Source organism: Hevea brasiliensis, chromosome 17 (genome assembly GCF_030052815.1).
Source record: "Hevea brasiliensis isolate MT/VB/25A 57/8 chromosome 17, ASM3005281v1, whole genome shotgun sequence".
In the NCBI taxonomy this organism is placed as follows: Eukaryota; Viridiplantae; Streptophyta; class Magnoliopsida; order Malpighiales; family Euphorbiaceae; genus Hevea; species Hevea brasiliensis.
In genome coordinates, this window is record NC_079509.1 from 19,892,715 (window position 1) to 19,911,532 (window position 18,818).

General features: G+C 35.6%; 1 pseudogene; it reads right to left on the minus strand.

Annotated features, from left to right (window-relative positions):
• Window positions 1-11,642: 11,642 nt before the first annotated feature.
• The window catches only part of LOC110635751 (uncharacterized), a 37,893-nt pseudogene continuing 30,717 nt past the window's right edge, over window positions 11,643-18,818 (minus strand).

Sequence of the window (18,818 nt, forward strand, 5' to 3'; positions counted from 1 at the left end):
TTTTACTCTTTTCTTATCAAATCTCTTAATCATTTGATGTAACCTTCAGTTTAGTTTAGAATATTTTAGTCTTTTCTTACTGTTGTTTTAGCAATTATTTTCTTTTGTAGTCTTTTCTTTCTTGGCAATAGGTCCATAACCATTATCTTACCATCTCCATTTATAACTAAGGCCTATGTGCCATTTTGCACTATCTTGTTTGCTTTGGTTTAACTTAATTAATTCTCGATAAAATAATTCGGAATATCGTTACGCATCTTAAGTAAATTGCTTGCCTTGGTGGCAATTCCTCATATAGTATTTTTCTCATTTCTTATTGTTCTATTTATTTTTATCTATCGATATTCTATAGCTTATTTTGCACTGATGTGTAGTCATTTATTTCTTTTGTACTGAACTATAACCTTTCAATATTCTAACTTTAGAGTTTTAAATCCCAGGTTAGGATTTTCAAACTCCTTTCCAATGAGAAAACTTTATCTTATCATAACTGCACCAAAACAGATGTCGTTTGCAACTATTCTTGTTCTTGTGTACTATTGGGTAGTACATAGCTCTACACAATAAATCCCAAGTCCGTACTGTAATCTGTAGCTTACAGCACAAACATCAAAAATATTGCATAGTTACTACGATACATCCCAATAGAACAAACTTCCTTATATCTTATTTCTTTTAAATTCACTAATATCTTGAACTTATTTTGATTATGGCACCCACTGACATCTATCAGCAGTAATACCCTAACCTGCATCTAAGGTAGCTATATTACTATAACTTACTTTTAGGTTCTATTTTCTTATATAATTAGGCTTACTAATTAACTTTACAAATTCTTGTGTGCTAGTAAATACTTTTCACTGACAAACTGTTCCAAAATTAATATTTAAAAAGACTAGTCACTAACATATCAAAATTGATTTTTTTTTTTTTACACATATACATATCTCAGTTAAGAATTGAGAAAATACCAGCAACCATATCAGAAGTCTTATCCTCGTCCCTCTGTAGCATAGTGTATACTCTCACTGGAGCATTACCTTGTCCTGGTTGATTCACAGTACTCTGACTTCCAGGTATACTACCCCTACAGTACTTGGGCTGATCTTTCTGCTGTGGTAAATGATCCATAACGGCGTGGACTCAAGCAATACTTAGCAAAATGACCAGTCCCTCCACAATTGAAACATGCTCCTATAGCTCTATAACATACTCCACTATCTGGTTTACCATAAGTCTCACAAAGTCGATCTGACAGCATTTTTCTGCGTGTCTGTTGAGTTTGCTGATCAGATTGAGATGATTTCTGTTTAGAAGATATACCTCTACCCGATTTGCGCTAGCTAGATCCTTCAAAATGTTTTCTTTTCCCAGAGCCACTCTCAGTAGCTTGATTAGTAACCTTTTCAGTTTTTTCTTTCTCTTGTGTACTCTTTTTCACTGCCCATTCTGATTCTATCCTTTCTAGTTCTAGGGCTTGTGAAATCAATTCAGAAAAATTCTAGTGTCGGAACCCTACCACTTGCATTCTCAAGCTAGGCCTTGACCCAGCCTCAAATCTTTTACACCGATCTCTTGGGGTGGAGACTAAGCTTCCAGCATAATGGCTTAGCCTTGAAAAGTCCCGCTCATACTCTGCTACAGTTCTATCCCCTTGCTTCAACCTTAAAAACTCTTTGCAGCTTCATGTCTACATAAGTATCGGGGACCCACTTTTGCCGAAATTCCCTTAAAAAGCCTGCCCATGTAAGGACTGGTGGCTCTACCAGACTGTAGGGGATGGTCTTCCACCACTCATATGCATCCCCTTGCAGAAGTGATAATGAATATTCGAACTTCAACTCTTCAGCACACTGTAGTTTTCTAAAAATCCGTTCCATCCTCTCTAACCACTGTTTTGCTTCCAGTGGATCGATTGTTCCTTTGAATTCTGTAGACCCAAATTTCATTAATTTCTCATATTGCCGAGTCGGAGGCTGTGGTTGTGCTACAGGTGCTTGTGTCTATGCTGAGATGGCACATTTCCCGCCATTTGTTAAAAGAACGCAGCCATCTACTGTGCAAACTGAGTAGGGAACTGCAGTGCTTGAGGAGGAGCTGGAGTGGCTGACCCACTCATATTCTGGAGTGTTGGGGCTTCTCCTCGGGCCTCAGCCTCAACAGATTGCTCTACGGAATGATCTCCCTCTTCCATTTCATTTTTCAGAAATTTTCTACTCTCTGATAACAAACATAAGGAGGTTGACCTTCGTTAGTGCATATTTATGATGTAAATATGTCATATATATCAAACATTTGAGCAGTTGTATTTACTGACAAAATATTTCAAATTCACAGTTTAAAATTTATTTTAAAACCTTACTCTGATACCACTAAATATGTCACACCCTACTCCTCGTAAGATGTAACATGTTCCTGTAGTACACCTAATGAATTACAGTACTTCACCTACCGGTAACCCATTAAATATACTACAAGGGATTTTAAAACGATTTTCGTTCATTTTAGAATTGGTGGGTAAAATTTTTTTTCAAATTTTAAAAACCTTCATTTAGAGTCCAAACATAAATCTAATTTTTGAATATTTAAAATCTCCGCAATTTTTACAAAAATTTCGGCAGAGTGTCGTTTGTATTTTGAGAAAATAGTTCTTCAAAACCTGAAAATAGAAACACTCCCAATATATTTTTCAATCACAACTCCAAATGCAACCACCAAACCTCAAATCAACAGCAATAGCAACACTTCAATTCAAAATCCAAATTTCAAATTAAGAATTAATATCTCAAAACATTTCATAACTCATGCACATTACATTTTAAATCATTAATTTACAATCATAAGTTAATTTACAAATGCAAAATCTCAAAAATAATATTATTATAATTTTTATCTGTACAACTGCTCAAATTACAGGGATACATATGCATACTATCATATTTACATCAAACTAAACTACCAGGGTATAGACAAATAACCGTATAAAATTCTTCAATTGTACTTCTCTCTAATTGTAGCAGCTCGCTCTGCTGCTATGTCATTTTCTCTATCTGCGACAGCAAGTTAAAGCTATCGCTGAGTATATAAATACTCAGTGGTGCACAATAAAGCACAAAATGTATAATATAAAACATTTATAAACAAATCGCCATTCAAAAATCTCTTAATCGCATTTCACAATTTTTTTTTCAAATCACATTTATAACAAATCATAATTTTCAAAGCTTAATATAGCACAACTTGATCAAACAATTTAATAAACATAGTGTTGCCAAACAATAACACAACTTAGGCCATGACACAAAATTTTCGAACATGCCGTGTGTACATCACGACAAGGCAAAAACCCTCACTAATCGAAATCAATGAGGGAGGTGGCTAGCTAGCTAATGAGTACTCATCCACACTCACCCCTCAGATTGGGAAGCCAGAGAGGGAGAAAACTGATCAAATATCATACTCACCCCACAAGTGGAGGAGGAACATATTAATATTGCTATGCCAAGTGTGAATAAAAACAATTTAAATTAAATGATTCAAACATTTCATACAATTCACAAATCATATTTCATTCCAAACTTTTCATTTACAAAGTAGGCAACACACTATTTTTCAAATAATATTTTCAAAGCCATAATTAAATTCAAAACCATATTGTTCAAATATTTCATACAAATCAATAATTAATTTTCCTTCCAAATTTCCATTGTAGAATAGGCAACACAACATTCTCGAAATTCATAATGAACAAACACATTCACAATGTATAACAAATCAATTTCCATTATGAAAACTATAATTTAAAATTTTTGTGCACAAACCTGGACTTAATCACCTCTAGGCCTTTCGGGTCTTTTTCAGCTGAAACACAAAATTTCTAGTATTTCAGTATCTTATTTCACAATAAATCCAATAATTAATTCATAAATACTCAATTCTAGCCCAAATATGCTTAAACTAACATTCTTAGAAATTTTCATTTTGGAGTTACTATTCATGGTACTATTCAAGTCAATTTGTTGACTTTCTAAGGCTTAATAGGTATGGGAACTTCAACTTCACCCACATACCACATTTTGATCACTAATTTTGTTGGTTTTGGTTGTTTACTCAAATTCTAAGTCTTTTAGGCGAATTTGTAAATTTTCAGTTTTTGTGTCCTAAGTTGCACTGTTCCATTGGTCACTTTACTATAGAATTTGGCAAAACTTACTTCATAGAAAATGTTTCCTATTGTCTTAAGTTTATTCTCCCTTTTGAATCACTCCAATTGGAGTTTTGTAGTTCAAGTTATAGCCATTTGAACCATGGCTGCCGAATTGGACACAATCCAGAATTCTGGGCAATTTTTGGTTCTAGCAGTTTTGGGTCACCAACTTTGGGTGGCCAAATGACTAGGTTAATGGCATAATTTGGGTTTGTGTTCTTCATGAAAGTTTAGGACTATATCTCATCTAACCACTGGTAAAATTTTAGGTCATTTTGACCTGCCTAGCTCAAGTTATGGCCAAATGAACAAATGTTCATTTGGTCAGTTTGTACAGGGATAGACTGAGATTTTCCAAGTTTGGTCAATTTGTTCACTAGGTTTTAGTCACTTTTTGAGCATGCTTCCTAAATGAAAATTGTGTCATTTAGTGTCTATTTTCATTCCCAATTGGTCTCATACCAATTGGACTTGTAAAATTTCATTTTTGGTCCTTCAAAATTGACTTGGTCATGCTGCCAGCAACATGACCACACTCAATCCGAATTTGGCCTTAACTCCAACCATTCCAACACACTTCATCTGGTCACAAATGACCATTTCTCACTTCACATTAGGTTAAAGACATCATTTACAAGTTTCTCACATTTTTGGTCTCTAAACCCTAATGTCCAAAACCCTAATTCACAAACTCTTGCATTTAGCTACCTTCAAAGCCTTTAATCATAACCATTCAACTAATTAAAGTTCATATACCCATTCAAACCATTCAAATCATGCAATAAACCACCATACACATGCTGGCCGAATTTCAGCTTAGTCCCTCAACAATTTGTTTCATTTCATTTTAAGTTTATTTACAAGTTAATCAAGCTAAAAACACAACAAATAAACTAATTTTGCAACTTAAATCACTAACCTTTGTGTAGCACTTCTAACTCCCCTTTTTTCCAATTTTCTTTCTTCTTTTCTTCTTTCTTTGATGACCAATCTTCCTCTCAAGTGACTAGAACAAGTTTTTATGAAGCAATTATGGGAGAAGTTGAGGTTTAGTAAGGATTTCAAAGCTTGAGTGCAAGCTTTAATGGTGGACATTCATGGAGAGGTGAGGGAGAGAGCGAGGCGGCATGGGAGAAAGGAAGAAGACAATGAATTTATTTTTCTTTTCCTTTCTTTTATTTATTTTGTCTTATGGAAGACCCCAAAAAAAATCTAATTAATTGAATTTATTAATTATACTATTTATGGCATCATGCATGATGTCATGCATGATGTCATCTCCCTACGCCTTTTTCATTTTCTTCTTTTTTTTTCTATTTATTTTTCTATTAGTTCTTTAATTTAATTCCCAACTCCGAAATTTTCTTTTCTTTGATTTTATTTAACAGTTAGGTCAGGAGTCAGCTCTCGGGGTCAATTGACCAAATTGCCCCTCGCCGGTTTAACCCAGTTTATAAATAATTCAATATTTCTTCCGGCTCCCTGACCCAATTATTTGACTGGCTTAACAACCTTTTTCCATGATTTTCTCTTTTCCACTGTGTTCGTAATAGTCCTAAGGACCACGGCGTCACATTTTACGGTTCGAAATTTGAGTTTAAATCGACTTCGCAGTCGTTCTCGAGAAGGTCACCCATCGCTGTGACTCTCGACTCGTTTAACTTCTTATGTTCTGTTTTTCTTATTTATACTTAACTATTTGGCAATTACTAATTATTCGTGTTCATAGCTTCTCTAGGTATCTTAGATGTGGTTCTAATTCTCTTAATTGTCCGGACCGACTCCGGTCACTGGAACAGTGAAATATACCTAGCTATACAAATAGGGGTGTTACAATTTATCTTATAACATTTTAAAAATCTAAAGGTACAGTGACTACATAATTAGTGAATAAATATGCTTTTAGAGAGAAAATTAATAACATCATTTTACCGAATCTCAAGCCCAGTGAGACTGGAAATAAATATACAAAACTATTATTAACAAAAAAAAAATTAGTGTGGAAAAGTGGAGGATTTGGAATTTATAAACATTAAGACCAAGGACAATCAATATAAAATTTCATGACAAGAATGGAGTTATGGAATAATTATCCATGACCTCTCTTAACATGATACTTGGCTAAACAATGTCCTAATGTTTAGAATGGAGCTAAAAATATCTAAAAGAATGAAAATAAAAGAGAGAAAACTCTCCTTCATCTCTACTTCATCTCCTTCCTCTCTCATCTCTTAAAGATAATTTCCTATCCATCTTCTCAAGAAACAATGACTTCCTCTCCTATATTTTCTTTTGATTTCTTCTTATTAGATTTATCTTCATCATTTCTTAGAGATCAGAGGAAATAGAAGATGAGTAGCTAAAGAAAGGAAGCCAGGGAAGAGTTGTTTTTGATGATGCTTACCACTGCAACTACTATCAAAGCTTGCAATCTTGTTTTCCCATTATGTATCTGTATATATATTATCGTATTAAATATTAATCAACAACTGCAAAAACTAAAAATTTCACTATTTCACTAATTTCTATTTAAATAATTAATGCTACTAATAATTTATATTATTAGTGTATTACCATGATTAATTCTTTTTTTATTTTTAATTTTCTCTATAAATTGTTGTATAAAATTTTAATATGTTAAAATTTATTTTTTATTGACATGAAAGAATTAATTTATTATTATGAAAATTGTATTCTAAATACATTTTATCATAAAGTATTTGTTGAGGCAATGGGTGTAGAATAGGCTTTGAAGCGTGATGAATCACTATCTTTAAAGTATTAATTATCCCCACTAGATTGCTGCAAGGTTATAGCAATATACCTTCAGGATACAATAAAATCTGAAATCTGCAGACAACAACTCCTGAAGATTTCCGTTAAAAACTCTTTATACGAACCGATTTTAGAGAGACTAGAAAAAAAGAAGAAGAAGTAAAAGTAGTATATATTTGGATTGAAAAACTCATCCATATTTATAAAGAATGAAAAGTTATGACACATTTTCTAGATAGACACATCTATTTATCTCCAATAGATACAACTGTTTGTGTAAAAGACATAATTGTTTATTAACAGACACCTATACAAATAGTTGTAACTGTTTGTATAGAATAGGCATATCTATTTATTAACAGACATCTGTTTATATAGAATTGACATGTCTATTTATTAATAGACATATCTACTTGTTAATAAACACATCTGTTCTTAATTTATTTACTAATATTATAATAAGATAATTATTTTATTTCACACATATATGTGCTAAGTGCCATAATAGAATAATATATATTTATTTATATATATATAATTCTATACATATTTCATTTTTGCTATTCCTTCACTTTCTTATATTTTAACAATATAGGAATTTTCTCTCTATACTATCTAACATATAAGCTATTTATAACAATCCCTCACTTATCTTGTAATGTTAGATTCCATCGTTTCATACATAATGAAAATTATCTTTCGATTTAAACTTTTCCTTAGTGTAAATATTTCAAAGTGCTAAAGAAATCATGGTGGCCTTAGCTTAAACCTAGATTCCTATTAAATAGAACCGAAAAAACTACACACACGAATGAATTAGTTCGACTTAAAAGTTCACCAAAATTTTAGCACGAATATGACCTTGTGCTACATTCTGTTTTCATGAACATTTACAAAAGCTATTCTCACTTTTGTTGAAGCGGCACCACTTCCTATATTCATATAGGTGAAGTTTCTTTTGTAATAATATTAAACTTCATTAAGAGTATAAATACTCATCATCATTCCATTAACTTAGTACACTAAGTACTTAATTATAACATTTACTAATGACTTGTCATTACCATTTAAACTTTATTTAGTAATAATACTATAAAGTAGGGTTCCCATCAGTAGTAAATTTAATGGAATATTCTAAATCCTAATCAGCACATGTACTTATGATCATAACTCTCGAGAGCCCTTTTATTAAAGGATTTGCTAGATTGTTATAGGATTTAACATAAACATGGTAATAACACCATTAGAGACTAATTGTCTTACATTTTCATGTCTTAAGCTTATATGTATATACAATTGATTTGACTATCACAATATAAAGAAATAGATGGCACAAGTTGTGGCCACAACTTAATATCCGATAATAAGTTTCTCAGTCATTCTGCTTCTTTACCAACATTCGCCAAAATTATAAATTCGAATTCTACTGTAGAATGAGTTATACAAGTTTGTTTCTTTGATACTCAAGAAACAGAACCTCTACCTAAAGTGGACACTCAACCAAAGGTTGACTTATTATCCTTAGTACTACTTATCTAATTGGCATTTGTATAACCTTAGGATCTTCACCATATTTGTTTCACTAATCAACCATAAACTACATGAATAATTCACAGTCTAGATATGTACTTTCTTTGCAGAAATAAATTGCTCCATAACTTGTTTAAAATGAGAGCATCCAAAAATAAAGAACCAAGCTAAACTTACACACACACACAAATGCATACTCATTTGTCCTTTTGTCATTTCTTACAAATGACTTGTACGGCTCTTATTTTTACTACTCATAAACTACCAACCTTTTGGCCAATAAATTCATCTCTTCATGCATGTAGCTATTAAGAAAAATAACATCTTTTGGCCAAGGGACACAATTTCTTGCATGGATACAACTCTTTATATGGTTTTAACAAAATTAGAAATTTATCGCAGAATAATCTATAGTTTATAATTCATTTTTTAAATATCCAAAAACGCTTGAAATTTCTTTCCAATATTTCATACTAGGATTATTAGTATATCTTAACAATTTACATATTACAAAAACAATATCAGGAGTAGTGCAATGCATAGCACACATTAAGCTACCAATAACACTAGCACACTCAATTTGAGTAATTATTCTATCAAAATTTCTAATCAATTTGTAATAAATATCATATGAAGTATTTGCTTCTCTCAATATAATGAAATTAACAAAGAGTAAAACACTCACTATGTTACAGCTAGGTAGTTTTAAGCAGATCCCTCAAGGATAATAACTAAAATATAAATCTAGACGGTAATTTTAAAATTCTCTCAAGAATAAATTAAAGAATAATAATGTTGATTGTAGGTAAAAATGAAGAGAAGAGACAAAAAAGAAAAGTTAATAAATTTTTGTTCCAACCTGCTATTTATAAAGTATTTGCATCTCTTTGAATATATACAATAGTTCACTTTGTATCTATTAGAATAATTACATCTGTTCACTTACACCTTTTAGAATAAATACAATTGTTCACTTTGTATCTCGTAGAACAATTACATTTGTTCACTTATACCTTTTATAACAGATAGAACCGTTCACTTTGTATCTCTTAGAACAATTACATCTGTTCACTTATGCCTCTTAGAACATATACAACCGTTCACTTATACCTTTTAGAATAGATACAACCATTCACTTATACCTCTTAGAACAGATACAACCATTCACTTTGCATCTCTTAGAACAATTATATTTGTTCACTTATACCTTTTACAATAGATATAACCGTTCACTTTGTATCTCTTAGAACAATTACATTTGTTCACTTATACCTCTTAGAACAGATATAACTATCGATAATAAATAGTTTATTTTAATGCCTTTTAATAAACAGACATAACTCTTTCAAAATGAGATAAATTTTCTTATCACTAATATTTTTAACAATATCCCCACCAAGTTAGTGATAGACACAATCAATATGAATTAGGATTTATACATATAAAAAGTGTTTTTTAACTTATGCACATAAATCTTATTACCTTCTTTAACATATTCACCATGAGTTTTAGCATCATAATATAACTTATATTTTTTCTAATTATAAGTATGTCATCAACATAAAGATAAATTATCACATAAAGAACTTTAATGTGTAAGTGTTTCTGAATCTGTTTAAGAGAAAAGTCATATGTGGCATACAATAATTTCTTTCTATAATCATTCAAACTAAAAGTATGATGTGCTATCATTCCTTCTAATTACAGTGATTTAGGAACTACCACTTTCAAATCTTTAAACTTTGAAACAAAGATATACAACTTATGAGCTTATGCATAACAGGCATATTAACAAGTATTTAGAATTCAAAATATTTCATGATGAAAATTTTATCCACACCTTATTTTTCTGAGTTGTATTTGAACTCCAGTTATTTCCAGATTTCCATTAGAGACTTGACAGAAGTAAATAGATCATATAGCCTATCTGACAAGTTGTTAAGAATATGACCTCTGCATAGCAATTCATCTTCTTCACGTTTGTCTCGATCTACTTTCACTTGTTCAAAATCTTCTGGAGTTGGTGGTGAAATGGCAGGCAGACTTGGATCAAGTATATAAGAAATCTTCAATGTGGTGAGTAAGAATAGCATCTTGTCTTTCCCACGAACATAGTTTATCCCATCAACACGATCAAGTTTCATGAACTCTTAATTCATCACGAAAATAGCCTTGGACTTCATTGCGATTAATACCTTAAGATTGTTGAGACAGTGGGTGTATAATAGGCTTTGAGGCGTGATGAATCACTATATTTAAGGTAGTAATTGCCCCTACTAGATTGCTGCAAGGTTGTGGCAATATAAATCAAGGATACAACAAAACCTGAAACCTACAGACAGCAACTCCAGAAAATTTCCGTTAAGAACTCTTTATACGAACCGATTTTAGAGAGACTAGAAGAAAAGAAGAAGAAGTAGAAGTAGTATATATCTGGATTGAAAAACTCATCCATATTTATAAAGAATGAAAAGTTATGACATATTTTCTAGATAGACACATCTATCTATCTCCAATAGATACAACTGTTTGTGTAAAAGACATAATTATTTATTAACAGACACCTATATAAATAGTTGTGACTATTTGTATAGAATAGACATATCTATTTATTAACAGACACTTATATAAACAGTTGTGATTGTTTGTATAGAATTGACATGTCTGTTTATTAATAGACATATTTACTTGTTAATAAACACATCTGTTCGTAATTTATTTACAGATATTACAATAAGATAATTATTTTATTTCACACATATACGTGCTAAGTGCCATAATAGAATAATATATATTTATTTTTATATATATAATTCTATACACATTTCATTTTTATCATTACTTCACTTTCTTATATTTTAACAATATAGAAATTCTTTCTCTCTATACTATCTAACGTATAATTCATTTATAACAGTATTATCATTTAAGATTTCAACTAAACTTTTAAATTATTTTTTAAAAATTATTTATTATAAAATATATTAAAATCTTAATCATAATAATTCATTATTTTTATTATTTTTAAAGAATTTACTAATTTTATAATACATTTAATATTTATTTAAATATTATATCAATCAAAATTTCAATTCGACACATGGGCCTAATGTGAGCCATGAGGTTAGAATTACCACGAGCAAGAACTAATAAAAATTCACCCAATTAATGAAAGATTCAAAAATCAGGAAGTAGAAGAATCATTCTCTGAGGTAGGGTCTACGTCGTGCCTATCATCATCGCCGAAAATCTGGTCAAGAACAAGAACTAATCCCATGGCAAAAGCAGCGTCAACCCCTCGCTGAATACAAAGCCAAAAGACATCCTTGCCAAGCATCACATGAGTTGTGGGGTCCACCTTTCTTGTGATCTCCGCCACTGCTTGCACTGATGAATACTCCGAGGAAGCACCAGCAACTCTGTAAATTTTACAGCGTCGCTGGGGTAGCTGCCCTCTATGTGGTACTGCTCACTCGGATCACGAGAAACCTCCACCACTAAGCTGGACCGTCTGAATGATACTTGATCTAAACACACTAAATATTGGATCCTGATGATGATCATCGTCATTGACCTTTCTCTCGCCTGAAAAGCCTTCCCACCGTTGATGAAGACTTGGCTTCTGCTTAATTTTCATCACAAAAACCAAACACCACAACTCAATAGCATGCTTTGCGATCTAAACGAATTTCAGTTTCTAAACAAACAACCAACCTTTGGACGGAGGGAGAGGAGGCACTTGCCAGAGGCGTCCATGAGAACTAGCTCATCCTTAGGTTGGGAGTCTGGACCGTAAGAATCGAATCGAAAGATGACGTCTCCGTCAGGATCATAGACGACAAAACCGTCTCCAGGAAAGAATACGGAGGTTTTACGAACTGTGAGGTCGATTTCCTGTTGGAAACAGAATTTCTCGTCTACTATCACCCCTCTTTCAGTAGCAGCAGCAGTCAGAAGATAATATAACGAGAGATGGGAAGTGGTTGTCAGCTAATTATAGTGGCTTTGCCTGTGGGCCTTTATCGGATAATGTTACTGCGGTGTATTTCCTTGATTTAAAGGAAAAAAGGGTAGGATTTTGGATATGTGCCGGTTTGGGAGTTGACAGCACAATGTGGGCAAATTTGTGCATGGCTTTGGTTTAGTTATCGACACGCCAAGTATTTGATGAAATGGACGGGGGGTGGTGATGGTGAAGGCGTTGGGCGGCTGATTTTTTTGGTTTTTTGAAAGAACTTCAGTATTATTAAACTAATCATTGTTAGGTCTCTTATTTTTATCAATATTTTTAGCTAAACTAATTTGAGAAAAAAAAAGTATGTGTCATTATAATTGGCATTCCATTATACGTAGTGCTTAATGAGTATTCCTGTTTGAGCACTTGCTTTCAATGATAGTAAGTATGTCAATAAGCGACCGAATGAACTCAATTAGTCCCTATTTGTTCTTGAAAAAAATATCTTAATTTGCATGCCAAGAAGGAAAGAAAATAACTTGAAATTAAATTAAAAAATTAAATTTAGTTTTATAACTATTAAAATTGAGATTGGAACCAATTAATTGATTTTGAATTCGGTCTAAATCAAAATCGATAATCAATCAACTCCCTTTTGAAGTCCATGAATGTAATCATGCCAAAATTGTGAAACCAGTTCAGTTTTTTTTTTTTTTTTTTCCATAAATATGTGGTGTCGCAATGGGATTTTGCGGTCGCCTAAACGATCACTCACCGAAGTGGGAAAAAGTGAGGAGTCGCCACCTTAGTTTTGAGGGAAACTAAAGAAAACCATTTGAGAAGTTAAATTAAAAATGAAACCACTTCAAAACAGAGATTCTAAGTTCGGGGTCCGTAAACGGGTGGGGAAGGTGTTAGGCACCCCACCTCGTCCCTTAATAAGGGTAAGTAGATTTAATTCTCGCCCTTACAAATTAGTTAGGAGGGCTTAGGCGGCAATGTTAATCCTTTTGGTAGAAGGAATATTTGATTTTTCACTAAATTTGGATCACCCAGATACATAAGTAAATGAGACAACCTCAGTGAATGGGTGTGAGAATCGGATAAGAACTCTCCTCCAATCTCTTTTAAGTTGTTTATTAAAATTTTGAGGGGAGACCGGATAAGAACCCTCCTCCGATCTCTTTTAAGTTATTTATTTGAAGTTTTGAGGATGAGACCGGATAAGAACTCTCCTCCGATCTCTTTTAGACGTTTATTAAAATTTGGGGTTGAGACCGGATAAGAACTCTCCTCCGATCTCTATCTAATAGTTATTTATATTTTGAGTTGTGACCGGATAAGAACTCTCCTCCGGTCCCTATTTAATAGTTATTAAAATTTTGGATTGAGACCGGATAAGAACTCTCCTCCGATCTCTTTTAGACGTTTATTAAAAATTTGGGGTTGAGACCGGATAAGAACTCTCCTCCGATCCCTATCTAATAGTTATTTATATTTTGAGTTGAGACTGCACAAGAACTCTCCTCCGATCTCTTTTAAATTAGAAAGGAGCTGAAAGGGATTTCTCCGATGTCCCGAATTTTGGTGTCCTAAGAACCTAAAAATAAGGGTCCCAAGTTTAAAGATGTTGAGGATAAGATTTCTCAATACCTTTTGGCTAGATGGGGAAAACTAGACTTGATTTACCGACCTCCCATGTATTCATTTTACCAGTATCTATTGACGCCCGACCTATTCTGTTTCGTTTACTTTGGTCTTATTCCACTCTATGACATATTTGTCGAGTGGTCATTTACGCCAACCTAATAGTTTGGCTATCTTCCGACGTGTTATTCGTGTCCTTTCTTTTAAAGGAGACCTCTAAGTTGCAGCTACCTACGTTTACCCAACCATTTACATACTACTAGGAGTTAGAAAACTTGTTTTCAGAAATGACGGAGATCAATAAAATGAACTGATCACTAAAAAGATGATTTGAGAGTGACTTTCTTTGGGATTGCTTGTGCAGAAATGGTCTTGAAGAAAATCGCAGATGTAAGAAGAACAAGGAAAATGCGGGAAATAAACGTAGACACTTAATAAAACAGTAGCATGAACTCTTACAACAACATTTTTCTTGGGTTCTCTCGTACAAAATAATCTTGAAGAAAGTTGCAGATGTATGAAGAACAAAGGAAGTGCAGAAAATAAACGTAAACAGCAGTATGAACTCTTACCTGTGAGGAGCCGGGTCTACTAAAATAGTTACGGGGTGGCAAACAGGGATGAGAAAGTAGACTGATTAGCCTGAGGGTGGTGTTCTTCGTGAACTGGAGGGTACTTACCTAAAGAAATGAGTGATATGGAGTTGATCTTGGGCAGTGAAAACAGAGATGATAAAAGACAGAAAGTGAGAGTATGACCAGATAATGAACAAACTGGAAATATAGGGTTCCAGTATTCAAAATCTCTTCAAGAAAACACTTCAGAAAACTAGTTTCCAAAGTCCTTTTAATCAACACTTCTAAATAGCAGAGTAACAAACTAAATGAATTTTCAGAGTTCCTCTTGCTATAATAACAGCCTCTCGTCTGTTTTTCCGTCCGTCCCTTGAACAGTTTCTATGCCGGTATTTATAGGAATCGGGTGCTCTTCGTGAAGGGTCAGGATTTATTTGAGGGAGATGGAGGGTCGAGATCTCGAAGGACATGATCGGAGGTTCAGGAATTAAAGAGAATCAAAATGAATGGTTGAGATCACTCTTCATAATATTTGTCCTTTTCTTCTTTCCATCTGACGGTCTCAAATTTCCTTGTCCGGAACGATCCGAGGGCTAAGAGTGAAAGACGCTGGTATTGTCGTCTTCTCTCTTGATCTAAGGGTTCCGGGTTTGTCCTTACAAGTGGGATCAACGGTGGAGATTGGGATGTACAGGATCGTCATGACATACTCGCACTGCCAAGATTATGGCGATTCTTAGGCGTGCGGTGGAGATCTCGTCGCCACGCTTTAACTACCTCTACCCGATTCTCGACGACGGTTCTTGGGATTTGTCTTATTATTTTTGTCTTCAGATCCCTCCCCTAGCACATATTCCGATCTCTCATGCCGATCTCCTATCTCCGATCTCTATTATCCCTTAATCACCGATTCGGTCCAAGCATTAATTACATCTCGATTCTCAAGCGCCCGCTGCTTTCCGCCACATTAAATGCCCATTTCCCTATATATACCCTCGCTGACGAGACATTTTCTTCATCCGACTTTCCTCTCTTCTTTTCTTACTTTCCTCGTTTCTAGCCGCCCGGTGGAAGTTCGCTATAATCGTGGCTTTGATCTTTTCCGATGAACTTCTTTACTTACCGATCAAAATTCACGATCCTTGATCGAATGACCTTTACCGATGATGGTGAGAGGACCGGATTTGACCGATCAGTATTGCGGACTTTGGTTGTACCGATCTCGAGTCGCTCAACTGAGTTCATTCGGCTTCTCATCGCATTGGGTGTCCCGACAGCGTCTTTCCTCCACATTGGGTGTTCCGACAGCGGGTCGGTTTCGAGTGGTAACATCGGTGACGATGTCTCTCATCTTCATGGGAGTCATAGTCACCCCATCTGAGCTGCACATCTATCCGATGCCAACAGCCGGTCTCCTGGTCAAACACATCTTTTGATTCAGCCACAAGACTAGGCTTTGACATAGGCCTTTTAGATAGGATGTTCCACCGGTCTCTAGAGATCGCCCAAATGATGTAATCCTGAAATGTAATCAGATCTCTAGAGATTGCCCAAATGATGTAGTTAGACCTTTATTGTAGTCCGATCCCTAGAGATCGCCCAAATGATGTATTTTATTTTCAATGCAATCCGATCTCTAGAGATCACAGAAATGATGTGATCCAATGTTAGTGTAATCCGATCCTAGAGATCGCCCAAATGATGTAATCCGAACTTTTGAAAATAAGACTTTATTTTGTCGGTTATCATCTTATTATTTTTGCATTGATTATTTTCCGATCTCTAATGTGGTTATCCGATCTGGTTTTTTTACCTGAATGACACTTAACTGATCCTTTATTCAAAATATTTAGCTCATTATGCTGATCTCTAATTAACCGATCTCTGAACATTCAGATATTTGAGAGAAGTGTCGAACAAATTGCCGAGTTCCACCAATCGATGCGCGCTTAGAACCTCGCGAGCATTAAATGCTCTGACTAGTATAAATAGGGGTGGGAGGGTTAGCCGCTTGTTCTCTCATTCCATTTTCAATCCTCTGCTCACAACTTCAAGTTCTCTCATTTTCTCAAGTTCTTTCGACGATCGACTCCGTAAGGGCTTTGATCCTCTTTTAATTTAAATTCTTTGTTTCTTTTGAAAATGAACGGTCAGAAGGTCGAGAGCGGCGAGCCCTCCTTCGATTCGGGCCTCGTGGTCATCGTCTCAAGAAGAGGCAAGCGTTGCTCAACAAGAACCTCCTGTGGCCTCCGCTCCAACTCTGGGGCGGGTCATACCATCGAGGCTCGCACCTTCTTCAAGGAGAGAGACCTTCCTATAGACGAGCTTCCGCTGGTTCTTCGAGAATCCGATCTGCAATCGCTTGTTCAAGAATACAATATTTGTCCCGATTCATATGAGTGATCAAGTGCCATGGCGATCTTCGTGTCGATCACTCTTTTGAAGAGAATGACATGGTCATGGTGTACGAGGAATGCTTAAAGGCCGGCCCGAGGTTCCTCTAGCCGATTTCTATAAGGAGGTCCTAAAACTTCACCGAGCATCCATTGTTCAAATTCACCCCAACTCGTGGCGGATCTTGGTAGCTTTCCGAGGTCTATGCCGAGCTAAGGGAATCGGACCTACGCTAAGGTGTTCGCCGAGCTGCATGCACTAACTCACGAAAGGATGACGAACATCGGTTCTTTCAGCAAGCCTCATTATGGACTCTTTTCCGATCCGCCTCATCCCTTAAGAATTGGAAGAACTGTTCTTCATTCCGAGGAGTAAAGATCCGAGCCGCTGAGGACTTTCCTCGTAGCTGGTGGTACCAGGGCCCTCGCTCAAGCACATTACCCCGAGTCAAGAGGAAAGCTTAATAGTGATGGAGCCAAAAGTCGTGCCGCCACTCTAAAATATTCTGTCCAAATGCGGATCGCCGAATCGCACCATTGGACCATGCAATCGATCACCGCCAAGATCGCGAACTTCCGCTCGACCTCGGCATTGGTATTTTCTATATCTCGCTTCAGACCTTAGCGATCTCACTAACCTCTTTTCTCGTGTGTATGGCGGGTGGTGAGGGTTCTAGGAAGCGGAAGAAGGAAAGAGAGATCTCCTAAGATAAAGAAGATGAAGCGTCGAACGTCTTCAAACACCCGGCCACGAACCTGGGAGATACAAAGAGACCCACCTCAACCTTCGGTCCGCCGACCACCAAGCCGCCGATCTCCTCCTAGATCTAAGAGCAGCCCCGCCTCTCGCTTATTCCAAGCACGGAAAGGAGCCTTCTCAATCTTCTCGAGGACCTCTTCTCGTGGCGCCGACATCGATCGATCGCTTGAAGAATAACCTGACTATTAGGGAGAACTCCGATTTTGCCAAAGTCCCGGATCTACCATCTTCTTTCAAGAGGATCGGACAAAGCTATCCCGAATGGTCTCGATGATATCTTGACTCGAACCATGAGCTTGAATGTGGAGTGTCCGTGAACCGCACCATGGTTCGGGAAAAGATTCAACGTCTGGGTAAGGAGGTCGGGAAGAAAAATCAGAATTGGCTTCCTCCGATCCCAACTCTCATCCGCCGGATTATATATCTCAAGTCGAGGGACGGGCGAAGTACCATGAAGACCACCGCCGAGAAGTCTCGTGACTGGCCGAAAGAGAACGGCTCGAGAGAAGTCCGTGCACTTCAGCCAACGGCCGCCAGTCGCTCAACTTATAGAGGAGCTTAACGCGAAGGATAAGGAGCTTACCGAGAAAGGCAAAGAGCTTAAGGAAAAGATGAAGAGATGGTGTCAGAATAGCCGAGCCTATGTGAATGCTCATAAGGATCTCTTGGCCGAACTCCAAAAGCGCTACCTCAAGAGGACTTCTCTGGATGGATGACCGGCTCCCGAGGGCGACTGCGAAGATAGTGAGGAGGAAGCCAAGGTGAGGGAGAGAGGGAGAGTGATCCAAATAGATCAGCCGGGGATCACCCCACCAATAACTTGTACAGATTATGACATGAAATGAAATGCCTCTTTGTTCAATGAATGATTGTGATCGGAAAATTTTAAACCATTGTTTGTCCGAGTATTTGATTGTATGAGCACAAAGAAACAAAAACTAAATGTGATTATTAATCTACGTATGAGAGATCGGAA